We start from the raw sequence: 18,259 nt of genomic DNA, 5'->3' as shown, positions 1-18,259 counted from the left end.
GTCCCCCCCTGGAATTATTCTCTAAAATTTTACTGTTTATTGTCCCTCCCAACTATGAAATGGGATTTTCGCCCCTGCGTCATCATCTCACTTCATTCGCAAATCTCTCATGTCATTGTTTGGTTATTGTAAACGATGCTAATGCTAACTATGTTAATCTGTCTGTCTTGTGTAACTTTGTAGGCCTGACTAAGTTTTGCAGTGAATTCATTAATGCATACATGGTTGAATTAATTGAATAACTGTACATCTTATGTGTATTCTTAATATTGTTTTTATTCTATTGATGTTTATATTTAAGTAAACATTACAGCATAATACACATTTTATCTTTCTAAATGTAACATACTAGAGCATGACAGAGCAGCCAGCAGTGCTTGAGTCTTCAGTCAGAAGATGAGGGCCAGCTTGGCACTTGTAGGGGTGTACAGCAGGAGCCTCCAGCTTCAGCTATACACATGGGTGTGTAAAATCCTGATGGTTCCAGATGTTTCTCTTCAGTAAGTACTCATTTGATTGCCTTGAATGACATTGTGGTTAATTGCCAGACATTAAAACTAAAGTTGAAACTTGTCAGTTATAGCCAAAGTGTAGAAGTACAATAGTCATGATTTCATTTTAGTCATCTGGATTTGGTAACACATTAAAAGGCTGATTTTACTATCATACTGATGACATTTTGTGTGTTTTTGTAGACTCAAATAGGGATACTGGTGATGAGGGCCCTTCATCTTCACCTGCACATCAGGGTACGTATGCATAAGCCATCAAAACTTTATCTGCTTTGACCTAAAATGACGACGTCTCACTTTTGCTATACTTAGCAAAGCATCTTTCAGTATCCTGAAGAGCGCTATATAAATCCAATGTATTATTATTATTATCATTATTATTAGTAGTAGTATTAGTATTATTAGTATTATTATTATATACAGCGGTCTATACTGTCATTCAGGGCAAAGCCCCTTTTCAGCAATATATATAAGCTATGTAACATAATTGTGAAAAGGCTAAATATGAGTAATTTTGCACACAAAAAAATATTACAGCTGTTAAAATCCCTGAATTTCTTCAGGTGTGTCAAGTCAGCCACTCTGAGATGATGATGCTGGCTATGAGAACCATCCAGTAGTACCTGCAGGCGATACAGTGTCACATGGGGACAGTGATGTGGCAGCCCTTGTTGCCCCACCTGGATATCATAGAATGCCTTGAAATTGAATTTGTCATGTGAAATATATTAGATTTAACTGATATATTGTACTTCATTCAATTCTTTCATCTGTATGAATGTCTTAAGAGCACTTGTGTCGCAAATAATCACATCTGTGACTATCACAATACTTAATACAGGATCTCATTCTCATGCCTTTGTCACTTTCAGATGTTTCAGCGAAGAGCAGCAGATCCCACTCAGCCTCATTTAAAGATTTTCCCAAAAATCATCCAATTAATTCATTGTGGTATAATCTGTATCCATGGCTTGAATACCCACAAATGAAAGATTCAGCCTACTGCTATGTATGGTGACATTTCTCCCTGCCTAATGTGTCAGTATCAGTTTTCACAGCAGAATAAAGTAGTGTTCAAACAGGGTGGGGGTGAGGATGGTGGGAGTCTCACATTATTGGTATGCTTGCTTGGAATGAGCACAAGAGGGTCACTCTTACAGATTCTTCTGTATTAGACATTATAAACAAAGGATACAAAAAGAATGTTTAAAAGTGACATTAAAACAGTTGGAGGTGTACAGCTAACCCGAACCCTTGGTAAACACAATCCTATAGTAGATTAAAAAAAAATGAAGCCACAAGACAAAGCAAAATGTACAAGCAATACCACATAGAATAAAATTCTGCAGTGCTTAGCAAGTATGGTGCGTGATTCCATTGTGAAGGGAGTGAAAGAGTAAGGTATTCTCTCTCATTGCTGATGAAAGCAAAGATCTGAAAAAGATCCGTTATGGTGCAGTCACCCTCTGTTGATTTAGCTATGGCAGTAGACATGATGGAGTCACTTCATGATACATTTTAGTGAGTACAGTACTGAGACATTTTGTGATCAACTGTGGCACGACATGGTAGAGACAGCCAAACAGTGCAAGATAGCTGTTGAGAATAGTAAGAAGAGGAGATCACACAAAACCAAACTGTGAAAGAATGAAAGGCATTTCGGCCCTAAACCCTAAAACAGTACATTCCTTTGAGATGACCAGGTATTTGGTTCAGGTGAAAAGTATGGTTGCGATCATGAAGATCTTACTCATGATCTTCACCGGGCCAGAAGAATTTTGAAAAGGAAGTGGCGGGCTCATAAAAAATTATTTGCAGACAACCACGGTAGATAGCAGGCTAAGCCATTTAGGTGTACTAAGCACTGACCAAAGAAGAGCTAAGGCATTAAACTTGGATGACATTATAAAAGTGTTTGCAAGCCAACACAAGAAAAAACAAATTCAACTGTTTTAAAGGTACCCTGGTCTGTCTTGCAAGAGGCAGCTTGTATCTTTTGTAGCAAACAGAGTAGATATCAAGAAAAACGTTTTAGTGCTGCAAGTGCTGCTTTATCAACAGTATGTATGCTGAGATGACAAAATTTAACAGAGATATTGTAATCACAGTGTGATTAGCCTCAGTACAACCTGTTGTTCAAACCACAACATTTTATATTAAATTTTACCAACTTCTTCTAAGTGATAAACAATGTGGCAGAGGCATATGTTTGTAGCTCAAACATTTGGATTTATGGTAGTAATAACACATAATAGAACCTATATTAAGGAATTGTTGTTTTTCCATTAATTGTACACAGTATTGTATTTCTTAGTTGGTATAATTGTTTCAATCACTGGAAACGGAGAATGGAGAAGGACTTTTGGTTGGCCTCAAGGAGGTTCTGGCAGACTATTTGATACCCCAGGAAGGGAAAGCAGAACTGGGGACATCCTCGGGTGGTGGAAGGAGCACTTAGAGTACCTACTGAACCCAGCCATCACGTCCACCATGGAGGAGGCAGAGCCTGAAGACTCGGGGGGATTCTCGCCTATATCACTGGCAGAGGTTGCTGAGGTAGTTAAAAGGCTCCCCAGCATCAAGGCACCTGGTGTGGATGAGATTCGCCCTGAGATGCTGAAGGCTCAAGACATCGTTGTCCAGAAAAGGCATGTCTTGGCTGATGCACCTTTTCAGTGTCGCATGGAGGTCGGGTACGGTGCCTGCAGACTGGGGTGGTGGTTCCCATTTTCAAAAAAGGAGGATGTGCTCCAACTATCGGGGTATCACACTGCTCACCCTCCTCGAACCCTTGCTCAAGAGGAGCAATGAGGATTCCGTCCTGGCCAAGGAACAGCGGAACAGCTTTTTACCCTCGTGAGATTGCTGGAGGGGTCATGGGAGTTTGCCCATCCAGTCTACATGTGCTTTGTAGATTTAGAGAAGGCTTATGACCATGTCCCTCGGGGGGGTCTTGTGGGGTTACTGCAGGAGTATGGGGGACCGGGCTCGCTGCTATGAACAATCCGGTCCCTGCATGACCAAAGTGAGAGTTGTGGCCGCATACTTGGTGTAAAATCAAACTTGTTCTTGGTGGGTGTTGGCCTCCATCAGTGTTGTCCCTTGTGACCTATTCTGTTTGTGATATTCATGGACAGGATCTCAAGCCACAGCCAAGGGGAGGAAGGGGTGAGTGAGGGTAGAATGGAACATGAGATGGATCGGTGGTTTGGTGCAGCTTCTGCAGTGATGCCGGTCCATCTACGTCCCAACCCCCACCTATGGTCATGAGCTCTGAGTAGTGACCAAAGGAATGAGATAGCGGATACAAGCAAAAAAAAAAATGAGTTTCCTACGTGGGGTGGCTGGGCTCAACCTTAGAGATAGGGTGAGGAGCTCGGACATCCGGTGGGGGTTTGGAGTAGAGCCGCTGCTCCTTCGCATCGAAAGGGTTCAGTTGAGGTGGCTCAGGTATCTGATCAGGATGGCTCCTGAGCGCCTCCGGCTGGAGGTGTTTCGGGCACGTCCCACTGGTAGGAGGCCCCAGGGTAGACCCAGAACACACTGGAGGGATTACATATCTCATCTGGCCTGGGAACGCCTTGGGGTCCCCCAGGAGTAGCTGTAAAGTGTTGCTGGGGAGAGGGATGTCTGGGGTGCTTTGCTTGAGGCTGCCCCCATGACCCGGCCCCAGATAAGCGGATGAAAATGGATGGAGGGATGGATGGGTGGATGGATGGAAAAAAAAATACAGATAGACTACAAGATAAGGTAAGATAGATAAGACAGTACTTTACTGATCCCAAATTGGGAATTTCTTACAGCAAGCAAACAAACAGTAAGTGGACATTAGAATATAGAAATATAAAATATATACAAAATTAGTAGCACTAAAATTTAAATTATACAAGAAATATACAGGAATAAAATAAAAATAAAGAAAATCAAATAGCAGGAGTAAAAAGATGAAGATGAACTATATACACAACACAGTCAGAAGGGAGGTAGAGGTTGTAAAAATGTGCAAAATAGCTACAAGTGTGCAACTGGTTATTACCAGCAGTGCAAACAAGTGGTTGTAACGTAACTATTAAGCTACAGAGAGCTGTGAGTGCTCTCTGTCAGACAGAGGTGAGGTGTTATATAGCGCTATGGCTTGGGGGAGGAATGATTTCCTGTATCTGTCCTTGTGACAGCAAAGCTGTAACAGTCTGCTGGAGAAGGAGCTCCGCTGTTTGTTCAGCAGGGCTGGACTGGGACAAAAAATCGGCCCGGGCATTTTGAGCCTAGTCCGGCCCACCAGGTATTGATGGAAAGACAATGAAGCCTATGAATGAAAACAAACTTTCTTGTGACACCGCTTGTACACTGTCTTGTTGGTGTATATGTACTTGTCTAATAAATTTAAACCTACACCATCCTCCCAGTCCCATTATTCTATACAGTACTTACTTAGAGGAACCCAAAAGGCTGCTTGGTCTAGTGAACCTCCTGAACAATGAACGTATGATGGGATCCTGAAGATTGGACAGTGAGGAATAGAGGTGAGACATGATCAGTGATGAATATTAAAATGAATAAATGACAGATTTAGTAATATTTTCATAGACTATGTACTCACCACATCAATAAACAGCACAGCAACACATAATACTTCCTCAAACATGGCAACCTTTAAAAAGTGAAGGGATATTTTAAATTGAATGGAAACATGCCCACAATAAAAACAAAATACAGGTAATTATTGTCCACAAGAGTTTGCTGTTACATGTCAGTAAAAAAACAATAAGATAAAAACACAACATATCTAGAATAAAGAGGATATTTATGGATAAAAGACAAATACATTTAAGTAGTTACTTTTAACTCCAAGCCACTTTTATGTTAATGAGCAGCATCACATCTCCTGGCAAATCCTAATTTGATTCAATCTAAATTATATTTGCAAGTGGGTTTATGATGAATACTAGCCTAATCATTTGGTTTTACATGAACATTTTTGTTCTGTTGAGCTTTAGCTGTTTCAGAGTAAAGAATTACTGCATAGTGCACTTATATCAATTAATAGACACTGAAATATTTTACTACCTAACTAATAAAGACTATACTTAACTAACTAAATGAATAAAATAAAATTACTGAAGCACTAAGATCACCATCACTAGTATAACATCATGGAAACAGCCCAGCAGTAGAGAAACCCCGTCATGCTGCTCAACAGCCAGATAAATTGTTAAATGGCCTACTCATAACTATGCTGTGTTAAGAGTTAGCAAGCACAACGAAAATAAACTATCAACCAAACTTGATTCATATCTGACCCAGGTAGACTGCAGTTCATCATTTCTTACCTGAAGTTCAAATTCCCCTCCAGTCGAATCGCCTGTGCCGTCGTCATATAATGCGGCGGCCGCGGGTCTCTCCTCCTCCTGCCTCCCTTTCACCTCATCCACCTGCTGACGGCCACCTCCACCATCATTACCTACTGCGGCTGCTTTGGATGCCAGCGCGGGTGCGGTCACTGATGCTGCCGCTGAAGAAGCTCCGCCATAGCCAGCAAACATCTGTGTTATTTTAACACATTTGGCAGCATCTTCCTAAAGGGCTTGTCTCTTTTTCTCTCTTATTTTTCCCGCACCTCCTTTGAGTTTCTTCTCAATTTTGTCAATCTCCTCTCTCTCTGTATGATTGATTGACTGGCAGCCGAGGCCCAAGTGGGAGGGGGCATCGGCCCAAAATTACCATCGGCCCACCGGGCAAATGCCCGGTATGCCCAATGGCCAGTCCAGCACTGTTGTTCAGTATGAGGCGAAGAGGGTGGTCAGGATTATTCATAATGGATAACAGTTTATTCAGTGTCCTCCTTACCACCACTGCTTCAAATGAGTCCAGTTTGCAGCCAATCACAGAGCGAGCCTTCTTAATGAATTTCTGTAGTCTGTTGGTCTCACCTGCTCCGATGCTGCTTCCCCAACAGACTACAGAAAACTAAAGTGCACTGGCTACAACAAACTGGTAGAAGATCTTCAACATCTTGCTGCACACATTGAAGAATCTCAGCTTCCTCAGGAAATAGAGTCTGCTCATCCCCTTCTTGTACGCAGCATCAGCGTTGGCCTTCCAGTTCAGTCTGTTGTCTATGTGGATGCCGAGGTACTTGTAGACCTTGACCATGATGATGTCCTCTCCCTGTATGCACAGGGGTTGAGAAGCTGCCCTCTTCCTTCTGAAGTCAATCACCATCTCCCTCGTCTTGGCCACGTTCAGCAACAGGTGATTTCTTCCAGCCCACTCCACAAAATCATCCACCAGTGCTCTGTACTCCTCCTCCTGTCCATCACTTATACACCCAACCACTGCAGAGTCGTCAGAGAACTTGCAGGTGGCATGACCCACAGTAATACTTTAAGTCTGTGGTGTACAAGGTGAAAAGGAAAGGAGACAGGGCAGTCCCCTGTGGAGCTCCTGTGCTACTCACCACCATGTCAGACAGGACACTGTCCAGTTGGACAAACTGTGGTCTGTCTGTCAGGTAGTCAGTAATCCAGGAAACTGTGGATGTGTCAAGCATCATCGCCTGCACCTTCTCCCTCAGTAGCAGTGGCTGGATGGTGTTGAATGCACTGGAAATATCAAAGAATGTGATTCTCACAGTGCTGCAGGGTCCATCCAGGTGCGAGTGAGCTCGCTGCAGCAGGTAGATGATGGTGTCATCCACTCCCAGTTGAGGCTGGTAGGCGAATTGCAGAGGGTCCAGCAATGATTTCACCTGTGGTCTCATGTGGACCAAGACCAGCCTCTCCAGCACCTTCATCATGTGTGTTGGTGGTGAAGGAGACAGCAGAGGGCTGTGAACTAAACTTGTTGAAGAAACAGTTCAGCTTGTTAGCCTTCTCAACACTGCCTGCTGTTTGTCTGTCTCTCACCTTGAACCCAGTGATCTCCCTGTTGCACTGTATGCGTCCTTAGTATTTGCATACAGAAGGTCCAGTGTGCTACTGTCTCTAGTGGGGCAGTCAACATGCTGATGAAATGTTGGAAGCGTTTTGTCCAGTGGGATGATTAAAATCCCCAGTAATGACTACAAAAGCATTTGGATGCTGAGTTTGGAGCCTTGCGACTGTAGAGTGAATGATGTCACTCTGCATCAGCTGACGGAGGAATGTAAACACTGGTAACAATGGCGGATGTGAACTCCCTTGGCAGATAGTACAGACACATTTCCACAGCAAGCAGTTCAATGTCCGGGCTACAGAAAAGTTCTTTTTTAATGTGAACATGTCCTGGGTTATACCGCCTCTCACTCACATACAGTGCAATCCCTCCTCCCTTCTTCTTACCACTGTCCACCCATACAGTCCTGAAGCCAGGTACCGCCATGCTGTGGCCCAGGATATGCGAGTGCAGCCATGTCTCCATAAAACACAAAATGCTGCACTCACAGTATGCCCTCTGGGTCTTAATCAACATGGTGAGTTTGTCCATCTTATTTCCCAAAGACCTCACGTTCCCCAAGATGATCGCTTGGATGGCAGGTCTATATTTCCTCCTTTTCTCCCTCCGTTTGTCTCCATGTCTGCAACCCCGGCGTCTCCTCCATAGCTTCCCCGGGATTTCAGGCCTTGCCCTCGGCAACATCACAGGTTTACAGCGCCATCAGCTGTTCTCACATGTAAACAATGCTTTTGCCTCTCTCAGCATGGCTCTCCCTTACAAAGAGTAGCAAAAACTAACTAAACTAACTAAAACTAAAACTAAGCAAAGCTATTGCCCCTTAGTTACTAGTCCTTGTATATGAAAGAAAACACAAGAAAAAGACAAAAAGTTGACGAAAAAAGATGAAAACTCAAAACACACAGCAGGAGCTGTTGCAACAGGCTGCCACCTAGCACGGCGCCATCTTGCATCTACAATAAGTAACTAAAGCTTTCAAATAAATGTAGTGGAGTAAAACATATAGTCTAATATTTCCTTCCGAGATTTAGTAGTATTTCCATGTTATGCTTTTACATACTTCTACTCCACTAAATAAATTAGTACCTCAAAACTGTATGTACAGTACTTGAATAAATATTGTTGGTTAAATTCCATGACTAAAAGTCCTGGTTTCAGTATACTTTACTGGTTTATGTGTTTTTGTGAAGGAAACGTCATTTCATGCGGACACCTTGCAACTGAATGAATGGGCGTGTTTATGGTGGAATTTAGACACACCCTGTGAGAAAAATTCAAGGTGGTTGCATCTGGATATCATCACCAGTAACATCTCCACAAAAATCTATGATTGTGAATGATGTGAACTCGAGATTCCAAGCATAAGCATTTTTCAACCTGCACCCTATTTTCCCTTGTTATTCTGTCTACTAATGAGCAGAACAGTTTGTGAAATTGGTCTGATATTGTGCGAGACCTCTTTAGCTTTAACTCGTGTGATTTCAAGCATAGCCGTTGTGATACTATCGGGATCCTTGGAGATGGTGAAGTAGTAAGGAAACTGGTTGTGGTGGTGTAGGCAGGTGGACATGGTTCTTCAGTTCCCTCAACAGACTGTTTTGGCTGTCTCTCTCCACATGGTCATCTGCTTGTCCCTTGCCTCCCGCTCATGTTCCCTTGCCTTTTGTTCATGTTCCATTGTCATTCTCCCGTACTTCATACTGCTGCTGTTTCTAGATTCTAAAGGCCAAAACACACCGGCGGCATCATGACGGCGGTGTCACTGACGCGAGTCAAGTGCCGCCCCCAACACACACAAAATGCGTCGCGCTGCGGGGCGTCAACCGGATTTCTATTGCACACTCCAGTCCGCTAGGCTGGAAAGTACAAAATAGCGCTTTTTCAAGGGCGGAAACGCTGGAAAAATAGGACAATAGCGTAAAATGCCGCAGCGCGTCCACATGTGGATTTGTAAATAGAAAATAATGGGGGCAGGTGTTTTGACACGCATTGTACGGCACCAGTGTGTTTTGGCCTTAAGTTTCCCCTTCTCATGAAAGTCTCTATCCATCTTAGCAAGTTAGTTTTTACATGTCTAGAGCCATTTACTGTGTTCTGAAAACTTTCTTGCCCTTCTTCTTTGAAGGCTGACACGTAGACTCTTGAAAACATTGAGCTCAATAATAACAGTTAGCATCATTTATATATATAAGTTTAGGCCTGGATACTGTATAGTAGTAGAAAATGACAACTTTCGGTCACAGATTCAGTGTCCCCTTTGGTCCGTAAGAATGTTGTCCTTGCCACTCTTGTCATTTTTTTTGGTCCAGGCCTTACTGCGATATTGGTGATGGTCTCCTCATCCAAAATCAAACTGGTCACTATAGCCACAGATTAGGCAGAGTTGCTGTTCCCCCATGTTACCTGGCATATATCAAAATATGGCATCATTTATCTGCAAAAACTTTTACTGGAGACTTTTCAACTTACTTAAGACTTGGGTCTTCTGCCTCATTGAGTGCATTTACATGGACAGTTTAATTCCCTTTTCATTCGGAATGAGAGTTCATTCCTATTAAAAGTGATCTTGTAAACATCTAATTCGGAATGAAAATGGCCAATGCGATTGAAAATTCAATCAGATGTAAGGGGCTGGAATGCTCCGTTTCTAATTCCGAATGACAGAATTTCTCGCACTTGTATACACTCCTTCCTCTTTAAGTTCATTCTGGTCTTTCTGTGCACGCTCGTTTCCTTGCCCTTCTAGTGCAATGATGTATATAGGGCGCATAGCAATGGGCTGAGATAGAGCAGTCGGACTCACCGGTTTCCATTCGCCAAAGCACGGTCATCTATCTCCCTTCTTCAACCTTCTGCCTCCCTTCTCCTCCTCAACAGACGAAGCATTAGCAGAACAAGGTTGTTGTCGTACTGCTGCATCAAGAATATAAGCAAAACAAGCCCGAAAAAGGCACCAAGAATGGCACCGTCAAGCATCTTGTTATCCGGAACGAAACTACAATGTTTCCTTCCGGTAAACGTAAACACATAACATCTGCCCTGCTCCCTATCCAATCAGAAACCTTCCGTGGACCCGAATACAGGTGATTAAACTGATCTCCCGTGTAAACTCTTATTCGGAATGAATATTTCTCATGTAAACTCCCTGGAGAAACTTTAATTCCGCATGATTTCATTCAGACCCTCAAGAGGATGAAGCGGTTAGAAGATTTCATTCAGATTTATTTCATTCTGAATGAGAAGCCATCATGTAACCACACCCAGTATGTTGTGCTCTTGCAGAATACCTGTTATTTTGTTGTATACTAATTGTACCAGACAGCTGGCTATCCATTCCACCCTCTGTGCAGACTGAAAGGAGCTCCCTTATTTGCAAATCTGCCAGGTTTCCTGCCATTATGACAAAAGGAGCTTGTTTGCAATTAAATTAAAATTAAAATTAAAATTGCTTTTTCATTATCAGATCTCCCACAAAAGCACTGGAGTAAATACCAAACCATAAACAAATAATAAATTCAAATATGTCATAAGCGGAGTCTTGTGATTGGTTCGCTCGCTCCACAAGGAAGATGTAAACCTGAACCTTTGTGTGCTTGTCTCTGCAATGTTACCGGCATTTTCCCTGAAATGTTATTGGTTTTGAGGTGAGAAATTGGTGGTACAGATTTCCCTATTACCATTCACACATGACCCCACGTGGTAAAAGTTCTCTCCTCCTTGGTCTCTCTCTCTCTCTCTCTCTCTTCCTCTCACCCCAACTACGTTCTCTCAGTGCTCAGTAGTGTGTCAATAGCCTGCCTCCATGAAACAAGTCAATTTTCTGCTGCCATGGCAGGGGAATAAATCTTGGAGCAATCTGAGAGTCCAGATATTTATTTGTGTGTTTGTGCATGTGTGGGTTCTCACACACAAGAATATATACGCTGCATGTACACATCTACTCAGAAGCAGTGACTACATACATGTACAGAGAATGGCACACAGGGAAATGGACCAACATATGTGTCTGTGTGGGGATGTGTGTGATCCTATTGAATTTAAATTGTGCATGATCTACTGAGAGGTATGTTACTCATTGAGGGAGTCTCATGTATGGAAAGCCAAAGGGATCATTTTAGTTGTATGCACACACAAGCACACACACACACACACACACACACACACACACACCCCTTGGGAGTAGATATTGAGCAGACCAAGTGAATCATTACTAGGAGTTCAAGTGTGGTGCAGCCTGGGAGGTCAGCTGATTTAGAGGAAAATGTCAGCCACAAAAGGACATTTACCCTCTATCTTGCTCTCTCTTGCACACACGCACACAGATGAGCCTACTTATATATACATACCCACCAGTGGTGCTGGGCGCTAGGGCGCCGCCCCACCGCTCTCATTTCAACACATTTGAAAAATAAAATAAAAATACTTTGCAATTTATATAAATTTTTCAGATGAGCAAGATAAATATGATATAGTTAGTGAGTAAAATGTATCATCTGCAATAAAAATGTCGATTAAAAATGTTCTACGTTGTCTAAAGTTACTGATTGGTCACGTGTTTCCTCCCTGGGGTGCAAGAATCTTTGCCCATAGACTCTCGTAAGTTGGACATGCGCAGTTCGCGCCTCTTCAATACAAGAGATAGGAGCTGTCGGGGCGCAGCTGATACAGCTGATTTACGTCCCACCCAATCGCCAGCGGAATGATGTTACAGCAATCTGTCATAAAGTGCAGAGTGACAAATTTGAGTTTGAGCGAGAACAAGATAGAGAAAGAGAAAGACAAAGACAAAGCAAATACGATGAAGTCTTTAAAAACAACACAATTTGAGAGGAGAACGTTACAGGATGCTTGAAGTCAAAGAACTTGGACCTGATCAGCCGGACATCACAATTACTCAGCAGTCCACAGACAGAAGGAGACAATACTTTTTGGCATTAAATACACTGGTGTGATACATGTTTTCTTGATTTTTGGTATATGTATATATTTGGAGTTTGGTATAGCCCCCCTAGAGAAAATTACACCAGCCGCCACTGATACCCACAAAAACATCTAGTTTTTCCAAGGTTCCTTGGTCAGGATAGGGCTGGGGTCATACTCACAAACATTCTGAGGATATTCTCAGAGAGCTACTAGCACAGCCGAAAAAATTCTAGCAAGGAGTTCTAGTTTAGGGGAGATTTGGAAAAATTCTCAGAGCAACTCTGAGCAAGGAAGGGACAGAAACTTTTACCTTAGTGGGGAGGTGTGGCTGATTCCATGGCTTGGTATGACACAAGAGGTGATTGATTCTTTTGTGAGACTGCAAGGTGTGGACACCCTGTGGAAATTAAATGTACTGTGTCACAATATGATTTATAATTGTGAAAATGCTGTAGTTGTTTGTGTGATCACTGTGCTGATGGATGGTTGAAACAAACCCAGGCCATCACTGCTGCAAATATCCTAGCATTGCAATCACTTTTATTTCGATTTCAATTTCACGTTATTGTGTTCGGTTGGAGATATGAGCTCATCTCCACTAAGATCAACCGTGATTATTATCCCTGCACCACTGAATCTAAAATGTTTCATGAAGTTTCTTAGTGCACTTTTGTTTTTGATCCCATTTTTCATGAGCTGAACTCAAAGTTCTAAAACATTTTCTATATACACAAAAAAACATTTCTCACAAATATTGTTCACAAATCTGTCTAAATCTGTGTCAGTGAGCACTTCTCCTTTGCCGAGATAATCCATCCCACCTCACAGGTGTGGCATATCAAGATGCTGATTAGATAGCATGATTATTGCACAGGTGTGCCTTAGGCTGGCCACAATAAAAGGCCACTCTGAAATGTTCAGTTTTATCACACAGCACAATGCCACAGATGTCACAAGTTTTGAGAGAGTGTGGCATGCTGACTGCAGGAATGTCCACCAGAGCTGTTGCCTGTGAATTGAATGTTCATTTCTCTACCATAAGCCGTCTCCAAAGGCGTTTCAGACAATTTGGCAGTACATCCAACCGGCCTCACAACCGCAGACCACGTGTAACCACACCAGCCCAGGACCTCCACATCCAGCATGTTCACCTCCAAGATCGTCTGAGACCAGCCACCTGGACAGCTGCTGCAACAATCGGTTTGTATAACCAAAGAATTTCTGCACAAACTGTCAGAAACCATCTCAGGGAAGCTCATTTGCATGCTCGTCGTCCTCATCGGGGTCTCAACCTGACTGCAGTTCGTCGTTAACTTGTAACCGACTTGAGTGGGCAAATGCTCACATTCAATGGCGTCTGGCATGTTGGAGAGGTGTTCTCTTCACGGATGAATCCCGGTTTTCACTGTTCAGGGCAGTTTATAGTTTAGTTTATTTAGTTTATTAATCCCCCTGAGGGGAAATTCAATGTTTTCACACTTGCTTGTCAATTACACACAGGTCCGAAAAACACACACATGCACAAACAGGACCTATACATGCACAAAGTGGAGATGTCAGAGTGAGGGGGCTGCCCTTGGTGAGGCGCCCCGAGCAGTTGGGGGGTTCGGTGCCTTGCTCAAGGGCACCTCGGCAGTGCCCAGGAGGTGAACTTGCACCTCTCCGGCCACCAGTCCACGCTCCATATTTTGGTCCGGATGGGGACTCGAACAGGTAACCCTCCGGTTCCAACCCAAATCCCTATGGACTGAGCCACTGCCGCTACTGCCGCCCCACCAGATGGCAGACAGCGTGTGTGGGTGAGTGGTTTGCTGACATCCATGTTGTGGATCAAGTGGCCCATGGTGGCGGTGGGGTTATGGTATGGGCAGGCGTATGTTATGGACAACGAACACAGGTGCATTTTATTGATGGCATTTTGAATGCACAGAGATACCGTGATGAGATCCTGAGGCCCATTGTTGTACCATTCATCCACGACCATCACCTCATGTTGCAGCATGATAATGCACGGCCCCATGTTGCAAGGATCTGTACACAATTCCTGGAAGCTGAAAACATCCCAGTTCTTGCATGGCCAGCATACTCACCGGACATGTCACCCATTGAGCGTGTTTGGGATGCTCTGGATCGGCGTATACGACAGTGTGTTCCAGTTCCTGCCAATATCCAGCAACTTCGCACAGCCATTGGAGAGGAGTGGACCAACATTCCACAGGCCACAATCAACAACCTGATCAACTCTATGCGAAGGAGATGTGATGCACTGTGTGAGGCAAATGGTGGTCACACCAGATACTGACTGGTTTTCTGACCCCCACCCCCCCCACCCCCCCCCAGATTCCCCCAATAAAGCAAAACTGCACATTTCAGAGTGGCCTTTTATTGTGGCCAGCCTAAGGCACACCTGTGCAATAATCATGCTGTCTAATCAGCATCTTGATATGCCACACCTGTGAGGTGGGATGGATTATCTCGGCAAAGGAGAAGTGCTCACTAACACAGATTTAGACAGATTTTTGAACAATATTTGTGAGAAATGGTTTTTTGTGTATATAGAAAATGTTTTAGATCTTTGAGTTCAGCTCATGAAAAATGGGAGCAAAAACAAAAGTGCTGTGTTTAAATTTTTGTTCAGCATAATATCACAGAAAAAAAAACCTTGTACACATGCTTTTCTAAGGTTTTGACCAGTTACTTTAAAAAGAAGGGTAAAACAAAGACTGAATGTGTGAATATGAGTGAAAAACAAATCAACACAGACAGAAATGTCTATGTAGGACCTTACAGTACATAAAAACACTTCCAGAAAACCTAAATTGAGAAGAAAGATCATGTTTTTTTCCCATAAAACTACAGCAGAGCCATTTGTTTACCATTCACATACACTTATAACTGTATATGATGCCTGAAAGGAGTTCAAAATTATTCTTGGAGGTGAGGACTATCATGGACTACAAGACCCATAAGCCATCGGGCCAATCTCTGGTTATTGACTGGCTTAGTAACCTGAGAAGTGACATAGGACCTAGGGGGATAACACAGGCAGTGGTTAATTTGGGCCGGAATGTACTTTACAATAACATCACCACATCGCAACTTTTCAACACAATATTGTGCACTTGAAACAACAGCCCTGTCCCCAATGTGTAGAGCTGAGTGTGAGTTTCTTATAGTAAAGACAAAGATAAATCAATGATTGTGTGACGATGCAAACATTTAAGTACTGGTGGAATGCATGGAATGTGAATATTCATGTCAGCCTTGGTGTAACAGGGTGGAACACAAAAAAATCCTCAAACAATAATAAGACTTTTTGGAAATCACTGATTAATGTAAAGGTAGACTAGACAGACACATAAACAATGACACCTTATCTTAGATTTCACCTCTGGCATGCAATAACCATCACAGACTGATGAAGTGGAACACTATCTGACAACAGAATTTCCTATAGCATTCCTAAATAATGGATTGGATATGAAGAGTCATAATGAAAATGTGATTGTGTTGGCATGTGTTAAATGTGATATGTAATTCTTGCATTCCACTGGACCTTTTGGCATTAAAATCAGAATCAAAAACCCTATGACTTTTGGTCTACCAGGATCATGGTATGAACAAATACTAACCTTTTCATCCAATCAGAAGGTTGTAACCCTTGGATTCTCCTTTAGCCTCAGGAATATTTCTGGAGAGGCCAGTGTTGGATCAATGCAGGACCGAGATGGCATTTCAAACCACTGTTGGTGGTGTACTTCAGTACAGGTTGGATAGAGCAGGAAAGAGGTTTAGAGACAAGAATGTTTTGTGCAGTGAGGGAGGAAGTATTCACACACGTGTGTGTGTGTGTGTGTGTGTGTGTGTGTGTGTGTGTGTGTGTGTGAAGGCTAGTTAGTTACCAATCTGCTGGTTGAATATCATCAAATCTCTCTCATTCACTTCCAATGGACAGTCACTTTGATGAGCAACACCCTGGATGTGTAAAGTTTAAATAAAACCATTAAAAAATCAATGAAAGTGGCCATCACTAATTTTGCCTCGAGTGCAGGATTATGTGAATGATGAAATATATATTTAACAGAAGAAAGTTGTAATTGGTCAATTTTGTCCAGACCACAATACAAGGGTTAAAGAGGACCTCTTATGCTTTTTGGGGGTTTTCCCTCTTCTTCTGTGTGTTATATAGCATTTGTCTGCCTCTATAAGGTCTGCTAAGTAAAAAAAAAAAAAAAAGTCCAGACTAAAGGGAGCTCTCTCTCCCCACAGACACACAGCTCCTCAACTGCCTAAAACAGTGGGTTGGATTTCCCACCTTTACTTCCACAAAGTTATTTCATAACAATGTATGAATTAGCAATGCACACCGTGCCTGCCTGCAGGCCACTGCACTGCACCCACAAACACACCTGCTCCAAGCAGAGGCAGGGGAGGGAGGAGAGAGGCTGCAGAGTTTGCATACCAAACGTGCCAACCAGTGGCAATCCCCTTTGATCTGACATCAGATGTGACAGGACAGTCAATATAGAGATACATTTATGTGCTGATTGCAGATACTTGCATTGAATAGTGTTTTTTTGGGTATTTATTGCATCGTTAATGTGCCTGATATTCTGGAAACCTGCCTGTGAGGTTTTGGTGACGTGTGCGCACTGTCCGATGGTCAGTCAAACTTCGGTTTACACCGGCCATCTCGCTCCTGCTTAGCAGACAGTTTCGTGCCAAAAGGCTTCGCCAAAGGTGCACTAAAAGCTCACCAGCTGAAACCAGGTCTACTGTCAGCGCAGGGGGAGCACAGCCGGTGTAAGTGGAAGTGTGGCTGACCAGCGGACAGTGCACGCACGTCACCAAAACCTCACAGGCAGGTTTCCAGAATGTCAGGCACATAAACAATGCAATAAATACCCCCCAAAAAACACTAATCAATGCAACTATCTGCAATCAGCACATAAATGTAACTCTATATCGACTGTCCCGTCACATCTGATGTCAGATCAAAGGGGATTGGCACCGTTTGGCATGTTTGGTATGCGTAATGGAAACCCAACCTGATTTGATTAACACAGCTGCAAACTAATGAGTTCACATCCCTCTCAGCCAACCACAAACAGCCACAGCATCAGATAGGGAGTATAAATTCAGCATCTGTCATTTTAGAAAAGTCAAAAGAAAAGAAACAGAGTGAAACTGCGAGAGAGAAAGAGACAGCGCGCACGCACAAGAGAAATGCAACATTGATTTACAATTGTGGTGACCTCCTCCCAGGCTACCTTTGCATCATCAGCCCGTGGAGGTCTGCTCGCAGTTCCAAATGTTCAGACACTGCGAGCTTGGACCTCCCGGACCAAAACAAAAGTTTCCTCCTGGGAGAAGTTTGGCCGTCTGTCTGACGCTGCTGCTCTCTTCTGCCATGGCAAATTGAGTAAACTCTCATTACGCCTTCGTATGGCGCATTTAAGGGCGCGGAGAGGGGCTCATTTGATTGGTGTGATGTGTATAAAACCCACTCCACGCCTTCTCTCCTCCCTCTTTCCGACTTGCGCAGGTAGGAGGGACGGAGGTGGGAAAGAGGAGTAGCTGCGCCAGGCGCACGGTGTGCCAAACTTGCAAATTCCGCCTGGCCACACCCAGTTGGCGAAGCGCAGGTGCGCTGCGCCCCCGCCTCGCCAGATCTGCGAAAGTAGAGCCCATAGACACACACATCCACACATACACGCACACGCCAATCAGTTGCTGTGGAAACAAAGTGAAGATAACTCAAAAATGACTCTGGTTGACGGCAGCTACACTCGTTACTGTAAGTGCAATTGAACCTTAGCGAGTAAGAAGTCGATAATTTATCAATACATGTGTTCAGCAAGCATAAACATGTTAACATGTAGACAGTAATA

At 43.3% G+C, this 18,259-nt stretch overlaps 1 long non-coding RNA gene across 1 annotated transcript; it reads left to right on the top strand.

The window, feature by feature from the left end:
* The first annotated feature begins 363 nt into the window (after positions 1-363).
* LOC125904058 (uncharacterized) lies at positions 364-1,569 on the top strand. Its single transcript, XR_007451375.1, has 3 exons — positions 364-500; positions 696-749; positions 1,385-1,569. It is a non-coding gene; the product is annotated as an uncharacterized LOC125904058 (long non-coding RNA).
* Positions 1,570-18,259: the final 16,690 nt, after the last annotated feature.

Source organism: Epinephelus fuscoguttatus, linkage group LG16 (assembly GCF_011397635.1).
Source record: "Epinephelus fuscoguttatus linkage group LG16, E.fuscoguttatus.final_Chr_v1".
In the NCBI taxonomy this organism is placed as follows: Eukaryota; Metazoa; Chordata; class Actinopteri; order Perciformes; family Serranidae; genus Epinephelus; species Epinephelus fuscoguttatus.
This window is presented reverse-complemented; position numbering and strand designations above follow the sequence as displayed.